A 14,498-nucleotide genomic window follows, 5' to 3' on the forward strand; every position below is an offset into this window, starting at 1 on the left:
AAAGGAAAAGTGGTTATTCTAGATTTAGGGAGGTTAAAGAGATTTGACAGCCAGATGGAATGCACGATCGTCAGCTGGATCCTGGATTTTAAAAAATCTTATTTACATTTTGGGGACATTTGAAATTGGAACACATCCCAAATATTAGCTATTGTGACAATATTAAATTTCTGTTATGGTTATGTAGGGGAATGTCTTTGTTCTCAGGTAACAAACGCTAGAAAATTTAGGGGTGAATGTGTTGCTATGCCTACAATTCTCAAATGATTTAGCAAAAATAAAAGAGAGAGAGAGAAAAATAGAGTCTAGAGAGAAAAAGTGAGAGAATGGTAACAATCTGTGAATGAAGAAGGTGTGTGGGTGTTCATTGTATTATTGTTTTTCAGTAGGTTTGAAAATTTTCAAAAATAAGCATTGGGGAAAAATAATGTAAAAAATAATGTAAAAAAGATAGGGTTTTTCCCTTTCGCTAAAAGATTTATTAAAAATAGCTCTTTCTATAATGAAGCGGACTGAGAGAGTGGCAGATGTGTTGAATATATTCAAACAATGCCCGAATGTCTGTGGGAATCGTTCTCTGCCACATAGCACATGAGTGAGAATTTATTTTATACTTAGGAAGGTTAAATAACCCTCTTCCTCATTGCTAGAATTCATATGCAAAGAAAGATATTTCTCTCCTAATTCTGGAAACTGTACAGTCACCACAGTTTTGATTTTGGGCTGACTTTTATCTTGGCAATAGCTATAGAAAGCAGTCCACATTCATGTGCTACCAATATATGCAAATAAGATCGAACCCTGATAAACACAGCACAGACAGAAAATGTGTGCCAAGAGCTTTTGACTCACTAATCTCAGATCTGGAAACTTACCCTATTAAGATCCTTCGAAAGAAGGGAAAAGTTATATTTATAAAGATGTATACAGTAGCATCATTTATAATGATAAATTGGAAATGGTCTAAATGCACATATATAAAGAAGTGTTTAAATTATGTCTATCAGTATTACGCAGAATTTTTTTAATAAATTGGAATGTAATGTGAAATGAGGAAAAAATGATCATCAGAAAATGTTAAAGAGAAAAATGTAGAATGCAAAATTGGATTCTCATTCCATCTGACCATGCACCGACTACGAGCTTGTGTGGATAAAGATCAGAAGAGACCAAAAACAATTATTTTAAATCTTGGTGGGATTGCAGGCATAATTCTTTCGATAATTAAAAATTTTACTTTTACTGACTCTTCTGCAATACTGTAAATTCATGAGACTATGAACAATATCTGTCTTGTTCTTTTTATTCCCAGAGCTTAGGACAGGGCTCGAAGCATTTATTTAAAGAACAAAGGAATGAATGAACAAACAAACAAATGAACAAATAATTGAATGAACAAATGAATGAATGAATGTTTAAAAATTAAATAGCATTGTAAAAGAGGAGGCCTTTCTGCAGGAGATGCGGCCATTCTATGTGTTTCCGACTAAGGAAACTATCAGGTTAATACATTGAAAAAGTTTATAATGGCCCTAACTTTAGTTTCAAAAGTAAGATCCTTTATGGTGAACATGCAAACTCCCCCTCCAAAGGCTTCCCAGTGTAAAAACCAAAATCTCCCACGGCTTCCCAGTGACCTAATTTCCCTCCCTCCAGACCTGTTTCATCTCCCCAAAATGCCTCCCTGCTCTTCCTCCACCACCATCAAGGCCTTGCTGCAGAGTCCGGCCCACACTCTTAGCTCTGTCGCCCTATCAGTGAATCGCCCTGTCAGCCCGATTTAAAACGGAAGCCTGCCCCCTGCGCATGCTGGGCCCCACCTCCTTACCCACCCCCAGCCACCCATCCCAGGCTAAATGAAAACGTCATTAGGGCACAGATTGTTGTCCATTGTGTTCAGTTTTGTTCCTAGTGCCTAAAACAGTGCTTGGTATATAGTAGGTACTCAATACATTTTTGAAAAAAAATTAATATAAAATCTATATTATTTTATATATTTAAAAAAATAAAATATTAAAAGGTCGAATTTAAGAAACAATGTTTTAGCATACAGTAGGTACTCAATACAATTTTGTTGAATGAGGGTACAAAATAATTAAGGCATGGTTGATAATGAGCTTAATAGATGCGTAACAATTTATGTCGGTGTTGGAGAAACCCAATCAATAACTTTTTCTTCCCAGCCCAAATTGGGATCTAATTTAGAGATCGGCAGTGAAGTAATCAGCTTGGTGGAGGCTAGATGTGTGGCCACAGCGGAGTTCCTGATCCTTCACCCCTGAGCTGGACAGACTCTGCCATCCAGGCACAAAGAGAGTTGGACACACCAGAGAGCAGAGCAGAAGAAACTCCGCACACCGCACCCAAGTCTGACAGAGAGGAGGAACACGCTGCTCCTTCTGCTGACTCCCTCCTCTGCTGGGACAGAGGGGCTGAGGAGACCAGGAGTAGTGCTTCAGGGGAGGTCCCCCCATGTGGAACCCTAAGACCACGGAAAAGAGGTACTCGTCTAATAATATAGAGAAAGGTGCTTACAGGCTCCTGTGGGGGAGTCTGGGGTGTTCCAGCCTGGCTCCAGGAAGGCTGAGTTGAGTTTTGAGGCTTGATTTATTTAGGCAAGAGGAAACAGGGCATTTTGCTCAGAAGGAAGAATGTGGACACAATCGTGCAGGCATGAAATAACATTGTGAGCGTGGGGAAGCATTTATTAATATTATTAAATGATAAAATATGAGGGAGGAAGGGGCAGGACAGAGAGCTGGCCTTGTATACAGGGCCAGATTAGGGTGGTTGGTGTACACCCAAGAGGGATCTTAAGAGTCTAGGTTCTTCTGCCAAGGGAGTCAGGCTGATGAGAGGAAGAAGGCAGGGACTGTGCCCAGCACCTCGCTTGGTGCTTGTATCTAGCAGAAGCTCCGTAAATGATAATTGTATTCAAATAATTTAGTACTTTCATTTGAGAGGTTCTGGTGAGTGCTAAAGACACCCACCAAATGCGCAGTCTCGCATCTTTGTTCTCTCTAGTTTTTCTCCTGAGGCAGCCTTCTCTGACAACGGCTTCTCACAGTGTGGTCCTGGACCAACAGCATCAGCATTATCTGATTCTCGGACCCCACCCGAACCTACCTGATCCGAAACTGGGGGTGGGGCCCCACCATCTTTGTTTCAGCAAAACCACCGGGAGATTCTCGTACATGACGAGGTTTAAGAAACACTGGTCTATAGATATGTCCGCTTAGGTAGCACCATGCATGCCCACCCAGAGAAGTTTCTCTATATCTGTATATTGTCTGTTGAAAGTCATTAGGCCTTCAGGGACCAGCAAGCAAATTGTCCTGAGCTTTTAAATCATGATTTTATATGATGGTTGTTAACGGTGACAGTTCCTCCCGTCACGATTAACAACCTTCTATCCTTGCAAAACTCGTTGCTAATCTTTCCCTAGGAATTCCAAATATCTTCTGTAAATCAGTTAATTTAAAAATTTTTTAAATTGACCCATTCATAACTAACACACAAGTCTGAACTTTCGATGCCCCCATATTGTAACCGCTGGTGTCATTGGGACCTCATGAGGGCTGTCATAGACATGCAGAGGCCACTTCTTAGGAAATCTAATTGATTTGATTCAAACGTTCTCCACTTGAGTGAAACCAACTGTATTAGGCAGGTTCTGGAGAAACAGAACCAATAGGTTGTGTAATATGGAAAGAGAGAGATTGATTTTGAGGGATTAGTTCATGCAGTTGTGAGACTGACAAGGGTCAGATCTGCCGAGCAGGCCAGTTGGCTGCAGACTGAGGGAGGAGTCAATGTGGCAGTCAGGAGTCCAAAGGCAGTCTGGAGGCCAAATTCCTTCCTTCTCAGGGGACTTCAGTCTTGTCTCTTAAGGCATTCAACTGATTAGACGAGGCCCACCTACACAAGGGAGGATAATCTGCTTTACTCAAAGTCTGCTGATTTAAGTGTTAATACTCATCTAAAAAATACTTTCACAGTAATAGCTACACTCATGTTTGTCCAAATCTGGATACCATAGTCTAACTGATTGGCACAAAGTTAACCATCACAGCAACCAACAATTGGGAGACCTAAATTCCTCATACTTTTTTTTCTGAAAAAATTTTACGTGTTTACTTAAAGTGTCGTGTGGCCAAGAACATATTCTTGTTCAGACATTATACTAGCCTGATAAGCTTCTCCTTTCCCCAGTGGGGTTCAATTATAATGTATAGGTTTCCCAATACCCCATTATTCCTTGTCTTGCTAAGCATTAGCAAGGGCTGGTGGCCAAAGTGGTTCTAAACTGGTGTGATTTTGTTCCTATCCTCATTCCTGGGGACGTTCTGGAGATAATTTCAGTTACTGCAACTGGGGGCTGCTATTTACATCTCATGGGTAGAGGCCATGGAGGCTGCTAAACATCCCATAATTCAGGACATAAGGGCATAATAGAAACTCAATAAACAAGTAAATTTACTGCCCTGCATGAGGCCGTTTTCATCTCTGTCTTCCAAAAGAGCTGGAACTCCAACCTCCTTAATTATTTTATTTGCATATATATTTCTGTTTGCAACTATGTGCTAGCGACCTATTCCCATTTAAGGGTTATTTTGATGTTTGTCAAGTTCCCATCTAACAAGGATAAAAGCAATAGGCTAATTAAGAGATAGCTAGAAGGTAGTGGGGGAAAAAAAAAAACCATAAAGAACTGGAATCCCATTTCTGTTAGCAGAAGATAAGAAATGCTCAGAGGCTTCATGTCTCGCTTCATGACATACTTAGCATAGGCCATTACCCTGTGTGGATCCAACTCTCTGCTTAATGCAATGCCAGACTGCTCAGCTGAGCACGGCTGAGAAAAAACAGCCACGGCCAGTCAGTTTTGCTTTAAATTTGTGATCACTAATCTCAGGAGGGTGATGAGACTGTCTGTAGCACATTTCACTGCAAAAAAAGTCAAGTAATCCAAAGGGAACTTTTACAAGCTCTTACCACGATACTTATCCATCTACCCGCATTCATGCCCAAGTACTATGACTTCTCCCTAATATCACTGACACAGTGTTCAGGATCTACATGTGCACTAGACTCCTGTCTTTTATTTAAGGATTATTTCTCCAGCACGTTCTTCCTTTTCCCCTGCATCATCTGTTTTTCTCTCTCTGCCGGATTATTTGCATTGGCGTACAAACAAACCAAAACAAACAACCCAAAAATTCTCTCTTGATGTCCATTCTTCCTCTAGCTCTTGCCCTTTATCTATCTTTCCCCTTTATAATAAAACTGCTTGGGTTCACCCTTAAGATTCTGGCTTCCTCTTTTCTACAGAAACTGCCCTTGTCAAGATTCCCCATGACACCATGGTGCTAAGCCAAGATTATTTTCTCAGTCTTCCTATTATCAAGACTCTCAGCAGCATACAGCACAAATAACCACTGTCTTCTTCTAGAAATATATATTTTTTTGCTTGGCTTTCAAGATACCCCACTCTCCTGGTTTAACCTGTTACCTTTCTAGTTCTTTCTCATTCTCCTTTGCTGATTCCTTTTCACTTTCCTCCCAGGTTGACGCTGTCCAATGGAACTTTCTGCAATGAAAGAAGTGTTCGATATCTGGACTTTCCAATATAGTAGACCCATGTGGATAGAACACACTTAAAATGTGGCCAGTGTGATGGAGGAAATAAATTTTAGATTTAATCGAATATAAAATTGAATGTTAATAGCCGCATGTGGGTAGAGACTCTTACATTGAACTGTGCAGCTCTGGATAGTGGACCTTTTTTCTGCCTACACTCACGCTCTTGGTAATCTTATCCAGTCACGTGGCTTTACATATATCATGCACAACCCAATAACCCCAAAGGTACAACTCCAGCCAGATCCCAGCCCTGAGCTCTCATTAACCCAAAAACAAAAGCCAAAGTCAGAGGCAACAAGCTTTTATTTGAAATCAAAAGAGTTGCAATTTGGGGACACAGATTCAGGCAGAAACGCAAATTGGCAAGGGGTTTTAAGAGAAAAAAAAAAAGGAATAATTATGTGATTATCTGTTGGTGCTAACAAGCTGAGTTACTCTTTAGCCATACCTCGCTATTTACTAATTCTAAAGATTGTCCATAATTATCAGTCCTTGTAGGTAGGATTTCTCCTTTCCTGTTAGCTTTACACACTGTTGTGTCGAAGATGATGTTGCTTTGGCCCCATCCAGAGGTTATGTTGCCCAGTTCAGACATTCTAAGGGGCAGTTCCTCTGCAGTGGCTACTTGGCTCTGTTTCAGAATTGTTCCACGTATATCAATCTTCACAGCTCCGAAAGAGAATATTAAATCACCTGCTCGCGAATTCTCACTTGGATGTCTTCTGGACATCCCGAACCTCACATAACTCAAACTGAGCTCCTACGGTGCACCACTGCCCCGGTCTAGCGAAAACCTCGAGTCCTTTTCCGTTTTTACCGCCTTGACGATAACTTCACACTTGCAGCCAGCTGCTCAGACCACGTACCTCAGAGTCATCTCTTCCTCTCAATGGCCTCCTTCCCCCATCAAATCCACTGGAAAATCCCATTTACTCTACCTTCAAAAGACATGTGGATTTTGACCCTTTCTTAGCGCTGCCGCTGTCAGCATGCTGGTCCAAGCCACCATCCCCTCTCACCTAGGTTATTGCTGAGGCCTCGTAACATTTCCCTGAGGCTGACTTTGGTCTCTGTTTAGTATGTTTGTAAGTAGATAGTCAGAATGGGTGTTTAAAACTGGGCTTTGAAAAAAATAGGTAGAGAGACTTTTCTGCTCAAAAGTGGCTCCCATCTCACTCAGAGTAAAAGTGGGAGTCCTTATTAGGACCCACAAGCTCCTCCGTGACATGCCCTCCCATCGTCCCTGTAACCTCAGCTCTACGGTCCCCCAATCAATCTGCTTAAACTACAGTCTTCTCACTATTTCTCTAATACCCTGGGCATGTCCCCCCCCTTAGGTCCTTTGGCGCATTCTTCTGTCTGGAATGTTCTCCCAGATATTCGTGTAGCCAACTCCCTCTTCCTCTTCAGGCCTTCCCTCAAAGCCACCTTCTGAGTGAGGCCTCCCTGGCCAGTCATCTAAAATGTCACAAACCCACGTTATTCATGTAGCATATTGTTTACCTTGATTCCTGAGGGTTTGGGTTTGTTTTTGTTTTTGTTTTTGTTTTGATGGTTCTGTGAATTTTGCGCCTCACACCAGTTGAGGTTCTCCAGTCCTGGTTCTGCCACTTCGATAAGTGCCTGTGACATGTGATCCTCTGATATAATAATAAATATACACGTGGTCTTCATCCTGGGTTTCTGGCACAGAGCTCCTATAATCCTTGTTATTTAATGAGTGAGAGGGATAAGAAGAGAGTCTTTGTTCTTCATAATAAGCACTTTTAACCCATACCTGAATTTATGCTAATGAGGTGAATCTCGGTAGGACCCTTGATAGCTTCAGGATGGGGCCCGCATTGAAATTTTCAATCCCACAACCAATAGCCAATGGTTGCATCAAGCATGCTTCCAGATTGGTGAACACAGCCATATGTCGGGGGGTGCATACCCCAACTCCATGAGGATAGAAGCTCCTCAGGACACTTCCGGACCTCGTTCTATTTGCTTCTTCATCTGGCTATTCATCTGTATCCTTTATAACATTCTTCAAAATAAACTGTCATAGTAAGTAAAATATTTCCCCGAGTTTTGTGACATATTATTGAGTTTGATGAAGAGGGGTTAGGGAACCCCCAATTTTTAGCCAGTGGGTCAGAAGTATGGGAGGCCAGGACCTGTCTAAAGTGGGGATCAGTTTTGAGGGACTAAGCCCTTAACCTGTGGGGTAGTTGGGGTCAGAATTTAATTGAATTGTAGGACATCCATCTGGTTCCAAAGAGTTGGAAAATTGGTTAATGTGGGGAAAAAACACCCACACATTTGACATCAGAAGTATTACAGTAAAAACAGATCAAGACACTATAGAAATGTTAGATATGTTCTATTTCTTAGTCTCATTCCATGCAAAAACATGATTTTTGCTAATTACGTCATAACTTGGAAACTGATACACTTATAGTTTGAAAATGTCTATTTTCTGGGGGGGAAAAAACTAGCAAAAAAAGGGGAACATTCCTGTAGATAAGAGCATTGTGCTATGTGGAAATAATAAGGCTTTGAAGCCAGAGAGACCTGGGTTCAAATCCTTGTTCTGTCAATTATGCATCTGGGTTTGGTGAAGTTACTTAAATTTTTAGCCTTCATTTCTAATATGAGATTTAAATTTGTAAATTAGAGTTGTAAATATTTGTAAAGAGTCTGGCATAAAATCAGTGCTAATAAGTAGCTATTATTTTATTATAAGTCCATCGTAAATACCCATATCATGGGTGACTAACTGCCCATTCTACCAGGAGACTGTGATTTAGTGTGGTATATAATTTAGAATTTCCTAGCCCAGTGTTTCAAACTTTGGCCTTTGTAACATAAGGCTGAAAGCTTAGTTGAAGAGCTTGCCTTCATAGTAGCTTAAATAAAATAAAGTCTCTACCTTCTGGCAGAAATAACAGTATCTAAAATGGACTTGTATGGTTCCTAACACATGGAAGGCACTCAGTTTCACACAAGGTTAATTTTGGAGCTATGTTTTAAAAGTATCATACTCCTTAAAAATTACAGAGAGCAATACAAAAATATCAATACAGTAGTCATTGTGGATGGTGTTGGTTTCCCAGAGGCCTCCGCGGGAATGTTACATTGTTTGCAGAAGACGAAAAGAGTCTGTGAGATGTTTCTGCTGGTACCTGATTACTCTGTCAAGATTCATTGTTTTCACTGTTGAAGAGGAGAAAGCTGTTCGACTTTTGTCAACTGGCAGGTAGGTATGAATAAAACCCTTTGAAGGATTATTAAGTTTTTGTGCACATTGGAAGATTATGTATTATGTATTACTTCATAGGATTATGTCTTTATAATCGTTTGTTTTGAAATTTAGAAATTGGAATATTACAAAAGACGATTTATGATTCCCTTAGATCATTACTTGAGGGTGTGTTATGTGAACAAATTATACCACTTGTGTAATGATACATATTAATTTCACAGGTGAAAATTATTGCTACTTAAATATGTGCATGCTTTGTTGGATTTTTATAAAATAGTACCTTGTCATCAGGCCCTTTTATCTTTTTACCCAAAAGGAAAACAAGAAACCAGAGGTTGCTTTGCTTATGCCAAAGTGAATCATTGACAGTCAGGAAAAATAGATTCCTTTCTCTATTAAACCAATTTTTAATTTCTTAAAAGAGTTTTTTTCTTTTTGGAAATTTCTCTTGCTTTCGACAAGTTTTTTTCTTTTTTAAAACAATGTATCTAATGGTATGCTAGTATTAACAATCAGCTGTTTGGGGGGGAAAAGTCCTGATTTGTAGTGTTTGCCAATTTCCATGGTGTAACTACTCCCACTGTGGATGATTTCAAGTTACTCATGTGACTTCAACTCACAAAATTCCTGAAAATTTAGCAATTGTCCCTAGTAAGCCAGTATGAGTGGCTTCATCGCACCATTGGATAACTCGTTTATTAAAAAATAAAAACATTAACAATAGTAAAGCATAGATTTCTGAGGATTTGTACAAAGGACGTTTTAAATTAACAAACAGATTTTTAGTTTAATAGTAGAAAAAGAGAAAGTTATACATAAAAGAGAAGGGAAGGAAAAAGATAGAGATAGCTACCAAAAAAGACTTAGTTTCTGTTGCTTCCCTAAAAGATCAACCCAGATTAGTTCCTTTTCCCTGAGTCATTCCAGCATGATGGGTGGGGATTGTTAGAAAAACTAGAGATCAGTGTAGTAGCACAGGAGAGAAGTTCTGAGTTGTATCAGCTGCATTCCCTGCCTTCTGTTTACATCTAGAGGCATGGCATTATCACTAGTGATCAGCAAATAATTCTGGCAATCAAAAAAAACAAAAACAAACAAAAAAAAAAACTTAGGAGCGACTCATTCCCTCTTCCCTTCACATTTAGCCGTAACTGCCATATCATTTCCTGCGAGTGGGTCGTGCCCACATCTGCTTTTCTGCCTGACGGGCCCCAGAGTGCTGCAGCCCAACCCACGCATTGCACGTTTAGTTCTCTTCTAGTAGCTTGAAATAGACTTTTGGAACCACCTTGATGTTTCTTTATCTTTTTCTGATTTACCATATCAAAGATAAACAAAGTCAGACACTGGTTAAAGTGGTAAGGACAGAGTTTAGTCAGAAATATATTATTGCAATAGGGGAAAGAGTCCGGTGTTAATTGAACGCAACAGAGGTGACTGGACATTTTAAAGGGAGAAGGAGGGAGTAGGGAGAGAGGTGAGCAGGAGCTGAGTAGAGTTGGAAGAAGAGTGTTGGTCCATGTGAAACCCATTCGGTTTGCTAATTGGTACTTACCGTAATTAGACTCCTACTGTCCCATAGAGGCTGGGAGACAGGGGCCCTATCTTCAGCTATTGGCTGGAATGAATACTAAATTATTTTGGCAGCCTCAACTTTTCTCAGGCTTTTCTTTAAGGGAGTCTAGTGTCATTCTAGGCGTGCGGCCTTGCGCTATTATAAGCTACGTTGGTGTTTGTTTAAGTCTTATTGGCCAAGGATGAGGCCTGGTCAAGAAGAGGGCTCTGAGGAGCCTGGCTAGAGTTTGGTCAAAGAGAGAATCTTTGGTGGCTAGCAATCATTGATGAAATATTCCAGTCATTCTCTCTTCTCCAGCCCCAAGTCTTACCTCTTACCCGTGACACTCAGAGGGCTCAATGTCTGATATCGTGAAGATGATGGCCAGCAGCCTTGTCCACGAGTCAACTGTCTTCTATAGGAATGAACCTCTTTTCTGGTCTCTAGAGAAAATGAATTCCTTGGAAATTTTTCAGATAGAGGATACTTCAAGAAGATCATTACCTTCTGAGGTTGCTCAGTACAAAAGCAAATCCTTCTAAGACTGTTGCTACTGTGATTACTTTTGCCTGTTTTTGAACTTGAAATTAATGGATTCGTATAGATGTATTCTTTCTTGGCTCAAAGTAGTATTCGTGAAATTTATTCATATTATTTTATGTTACAGTGGACCAAAAAACATGCACTGGTGACAATAGGAACCTGGTCTCAGTGGGAGAACTGCAGATAAGGAACAGTGATTCCCATAGCTGTTCCCTGGCCCCTTCGGCAAAGCCAGCACCTGCTCCTTTTTAAAAAATTATGATTATAAAAGTCATACATGTTTTAAAAAGTTCAAGTATAGGAAGGTAAAGAGTACAAATCCCTTTCCTCTTGCATAATTCATACAGACCCACTTCCCAGTAATAATCAGTGCTACTATTACTAATAATAGGTAACATTTATTAAGCAGTGACTATATGTAAAGCATTTCTCGATTTTACTGCTTTTGTTTTATTAAGGTTTGTCACTTAAGATTTGTCCCAACAGTTTGTAGGCATGTACACATATCCTTTTCATCTTAAATAAAGTATCATATTCTCATATTTTAAGGACACTTGTTCTTTTCATGTACTATATATCTTGCATAATTTTCTAATGTCACTGCACATAAAATGAACAGGGTGTTTTTTTTAACTGCATACTGTAGTTTCTATTGAATTGATATACCACACTTTACTTAACAAGTCCTCTGATGAAGGATATTTCAGTTGCTTCTTGTTTTTGTTATTACAACCAAATGTAATTTCCATGAGGGTTGGAGTTTGGTTTGTTTTGCAGTATCCCAGTATTTTATTCCTACTGCTAGGAATATAGTAGGCGCTGAATATTGTACACCCACCAGATGGACAGAAATTAAAAGTTTGACACTACCAAGTTTTGGAAAGGATGTGAAACAGCAGAGAATTATCATATCCTGCTGAGAGTATAAATTAGTACATTTGCTTTGGAGAGCAATTTGATTATATCTCAAAGATGCATATTCTAGGACTAACCATTTTCATCCTAGACATATATCAAGATACACAGGTACTCCAGGAGACATGTACGAGAATTTCATTATAGCATACCTTGTATTGTACAAAACTTGTCCAAAAGCATTGTAGCATTGTGTTGTATTATTCTCTCCTTCTACACACACATACCACACATTATATTTTGTTCTGAACCAATTTAGAATAAGCCGAAGACATCATGTAAAAAGGATTAGCATTTATTAAAAGTCAAACTATGCAAAACAATACTATAATGCTTAGAAATATATATATACACGTGTGTGTGTGTATGTGTGTGTGTGTGTGTGTGTGTGTGTGTGTGTGTGTGTATAAAGATAGGAACAGGAATCATAACAAGTAGCCGCTTTGGGGGTGGGGCAGGAACTGTTTAGGGATGTCTGCCCAGAAGCCTCACTATCCAGAATATTTTTCTTAAGTTGTATGTGTCATGGGCATTTGTTTTTGGCTTTACCTTTTTTTGTATGATTTCATAATTTATTAAAGCATCCATCTATAACTTCTTGCTGTTTATTAAAATACCACTTTACTTCAAAATCTGACCCTGGTTTCTGTATCTGGTACATATGATACACCTAATAAGTGTTTACTGGATGAATGAATATCTGTCTCTCTGTCGGGAGCCATTTTGGGACATGATGGAAGCCATTATGAGGCACTGAAGAAGTCACGTAGCTAGAAGCCATAACATGGCTACTGAGCTTGCTTAAACAGTGGTTCTAGGAAACAAGAAGTTGAGTTACCTTGGTGAGCCTTGTAAATTCACCTTTTAAGGTAACAGAATGTTTTACAACCTTGGAAACAGGGCTCTGTATGATCATATATAATAGACAAGCATTGTTATAGATATGTATGGTGTGCTTTGCTATGGTAACATAGTGATTGATTATGGTATTCAATAATCACATAAATAGGCTATGCTAAATAAACTCAGGGCTGCAGCTCTAACTGTATGCCCACCCGGAAAGATCTTTTCTGTCTTCTCCTTTTTCTCTTAGGCTTCACCCCTCTTTCAGGTGCTGTTCGATCTCAGCCGGCTGGCTCCAGCATCTCTCAATCCTTCTATATCTATGTCCTACTAATTTAAGTCAAGGCCAAGTTCCTCTCGAAGATTCCCTCTCCAGTGAACTATACCCAAATACTGCATGTGCAGGGGTCCTAGGACAATTGTTTCTTTTGTTTCTTCTGCCCTAGACATAGTTCCTGTCCTCCTTTGCTATATGTACTATAATTGAACTATTTATCCCCCAATTAGGGAATCTATTTTAGGGCTTAACACAGACTAGGCTCCCTGGAAATGTTGCTGAATGGCATTAAACCAAACGACATATTTACACGTGTCTGATACAAATGCATGTAAATGGTTTTTGAAATACATTTTTTAGAATGGTTTTAGATTTACAGAAAAGTCAAAAAGATAGTATATAGCTTTCCCTTATACCCCTCACCATTTTCCCCTATTGTTAACGTCTTACACTAATTTGGTACATTTGTCACAATTAAGGAACCAATATTGGTATATTGTTAATTAAACTCCATGCTTTATTCAGATTTTACTAGCTTTTCTCTGATATCCTTTTTTCTGTTCAAGGATACCAGATTACATTTAATCATCCTAGGCGCCTATAGTCTGCGACAATGTCTTAGATTTTGTCCTTGTTTCTGAGGAGTTCTGTCAGGTATTTTGCAGAATATTCACCATGGTTAGACCAAGATGATGAGTTTTGGGGAGGAAGACCACAGAGATGAAGTGTCACTGTTACACATCATGTCAAGATGATGTGCTATTAACATGACTTATCAGGGACCATCTTAACCTTGATCATTTGGCTGAGGTTGAGTTTACCAGGTTTCTCTATTGCAGTCTTATCCCTTTGCCCTCTTTCTATAGTCTGTTAGCAAGTCACTGAGCAAAGCTTGTCTTCCAAGGGGAGGGAGGAACTCCACAAATTATTCGTTATGTCTCTGCACTGATTGATTTGTCTCTCCTCCCCAATTTATGTATTTAGTACTCAATCCTTTATTTAGGTTAAGGTTTTTGAATATATATATATAAAACAGTTTATATATATATAAAACAGTGCTCAAGAAACCTTTGATTTCTTTTACATTTTGAGGATTTCCTTTACTTCACAGCTCAGACGGCGGGATAACTCTAGGAATTATTTCCTCACGGGGCTTCAACAGTAACAACTGTGTTACCACCGTGAAGCAGGGGCCCTGAAGGCACGGGTACTAAGGAGGTGGAGTTAGGGGCTCGTGGCAAAGGCGCTGCAGAGTTGGGCCTTGGGCAGGGCTGAGATGATCATGGAGACGCCAGAACCCGCGTTAACCCTTCACCTCCACCCAGCTTCGCAGACATTACGTGGCCACCATGTTTTGAAAACAAACAAAAAGATGGCTTAGCGTCGGCAGTCCCTTCCGGTCATCAAGTGTTCGTGAACTCTGCGCAACCCTCTAGGGTAGATGTGGCCACAGCCGCCGCCTCCGGCCTGGGGAG

At 39.8% G+C, this 14,498-nt stretch overlaps 1 long non-coding RNA gene across 3 annotated transcripts; it reads left to right on the forward strand.

The window, feature by feature from the left end:
* The first annotated feature begins 2,184 nt into the window (after positions 1 to 2,184).
* Positions 2,185 to 12,276, forward strand: LOC107517112. Of its 3 annotated transcripts, XR_001598454.2 has the most exons (4): positions 2,185 to 2,501; positions 5,567 to 7,692; positions 8,742 to 8,884; positions 10,764 to 12,276. It is a non-coding gene; the product is annotated as an uncharacterized LOC107517112 (long non-coding RNA). The 3 variants fall into 3 exon arrangements; XR_001598452.2 differs by having other exon boundaries at positions 5,567 to 8,884; XR_001598453.2 differs by lacking the exon at positions 5,567 to 7,692.
* The last annotated feature ends 2,222 nt before the right edge of the window (positions 12,277 to 14,498 follow it).

The sequence above is a fragment of the Rousettus aegyptiacus genome, unplaced genomic scaffold, assembly GCF_014176215.1.
Source record: "Rousettus aegyptiacus isolate mRouAeg1 unplaced genomic scaffold, mRouAeg1.p scaffold_m13_p_18, whole genome shotgun sequence".
Taxonomy (NCBI): domain Eukaryota; kingdom Metazoa; phylum Chordata; class Mammalia; order Chiroptera; family Pteropodidae; genus Rousettus; species Rousettus aegyptiacus.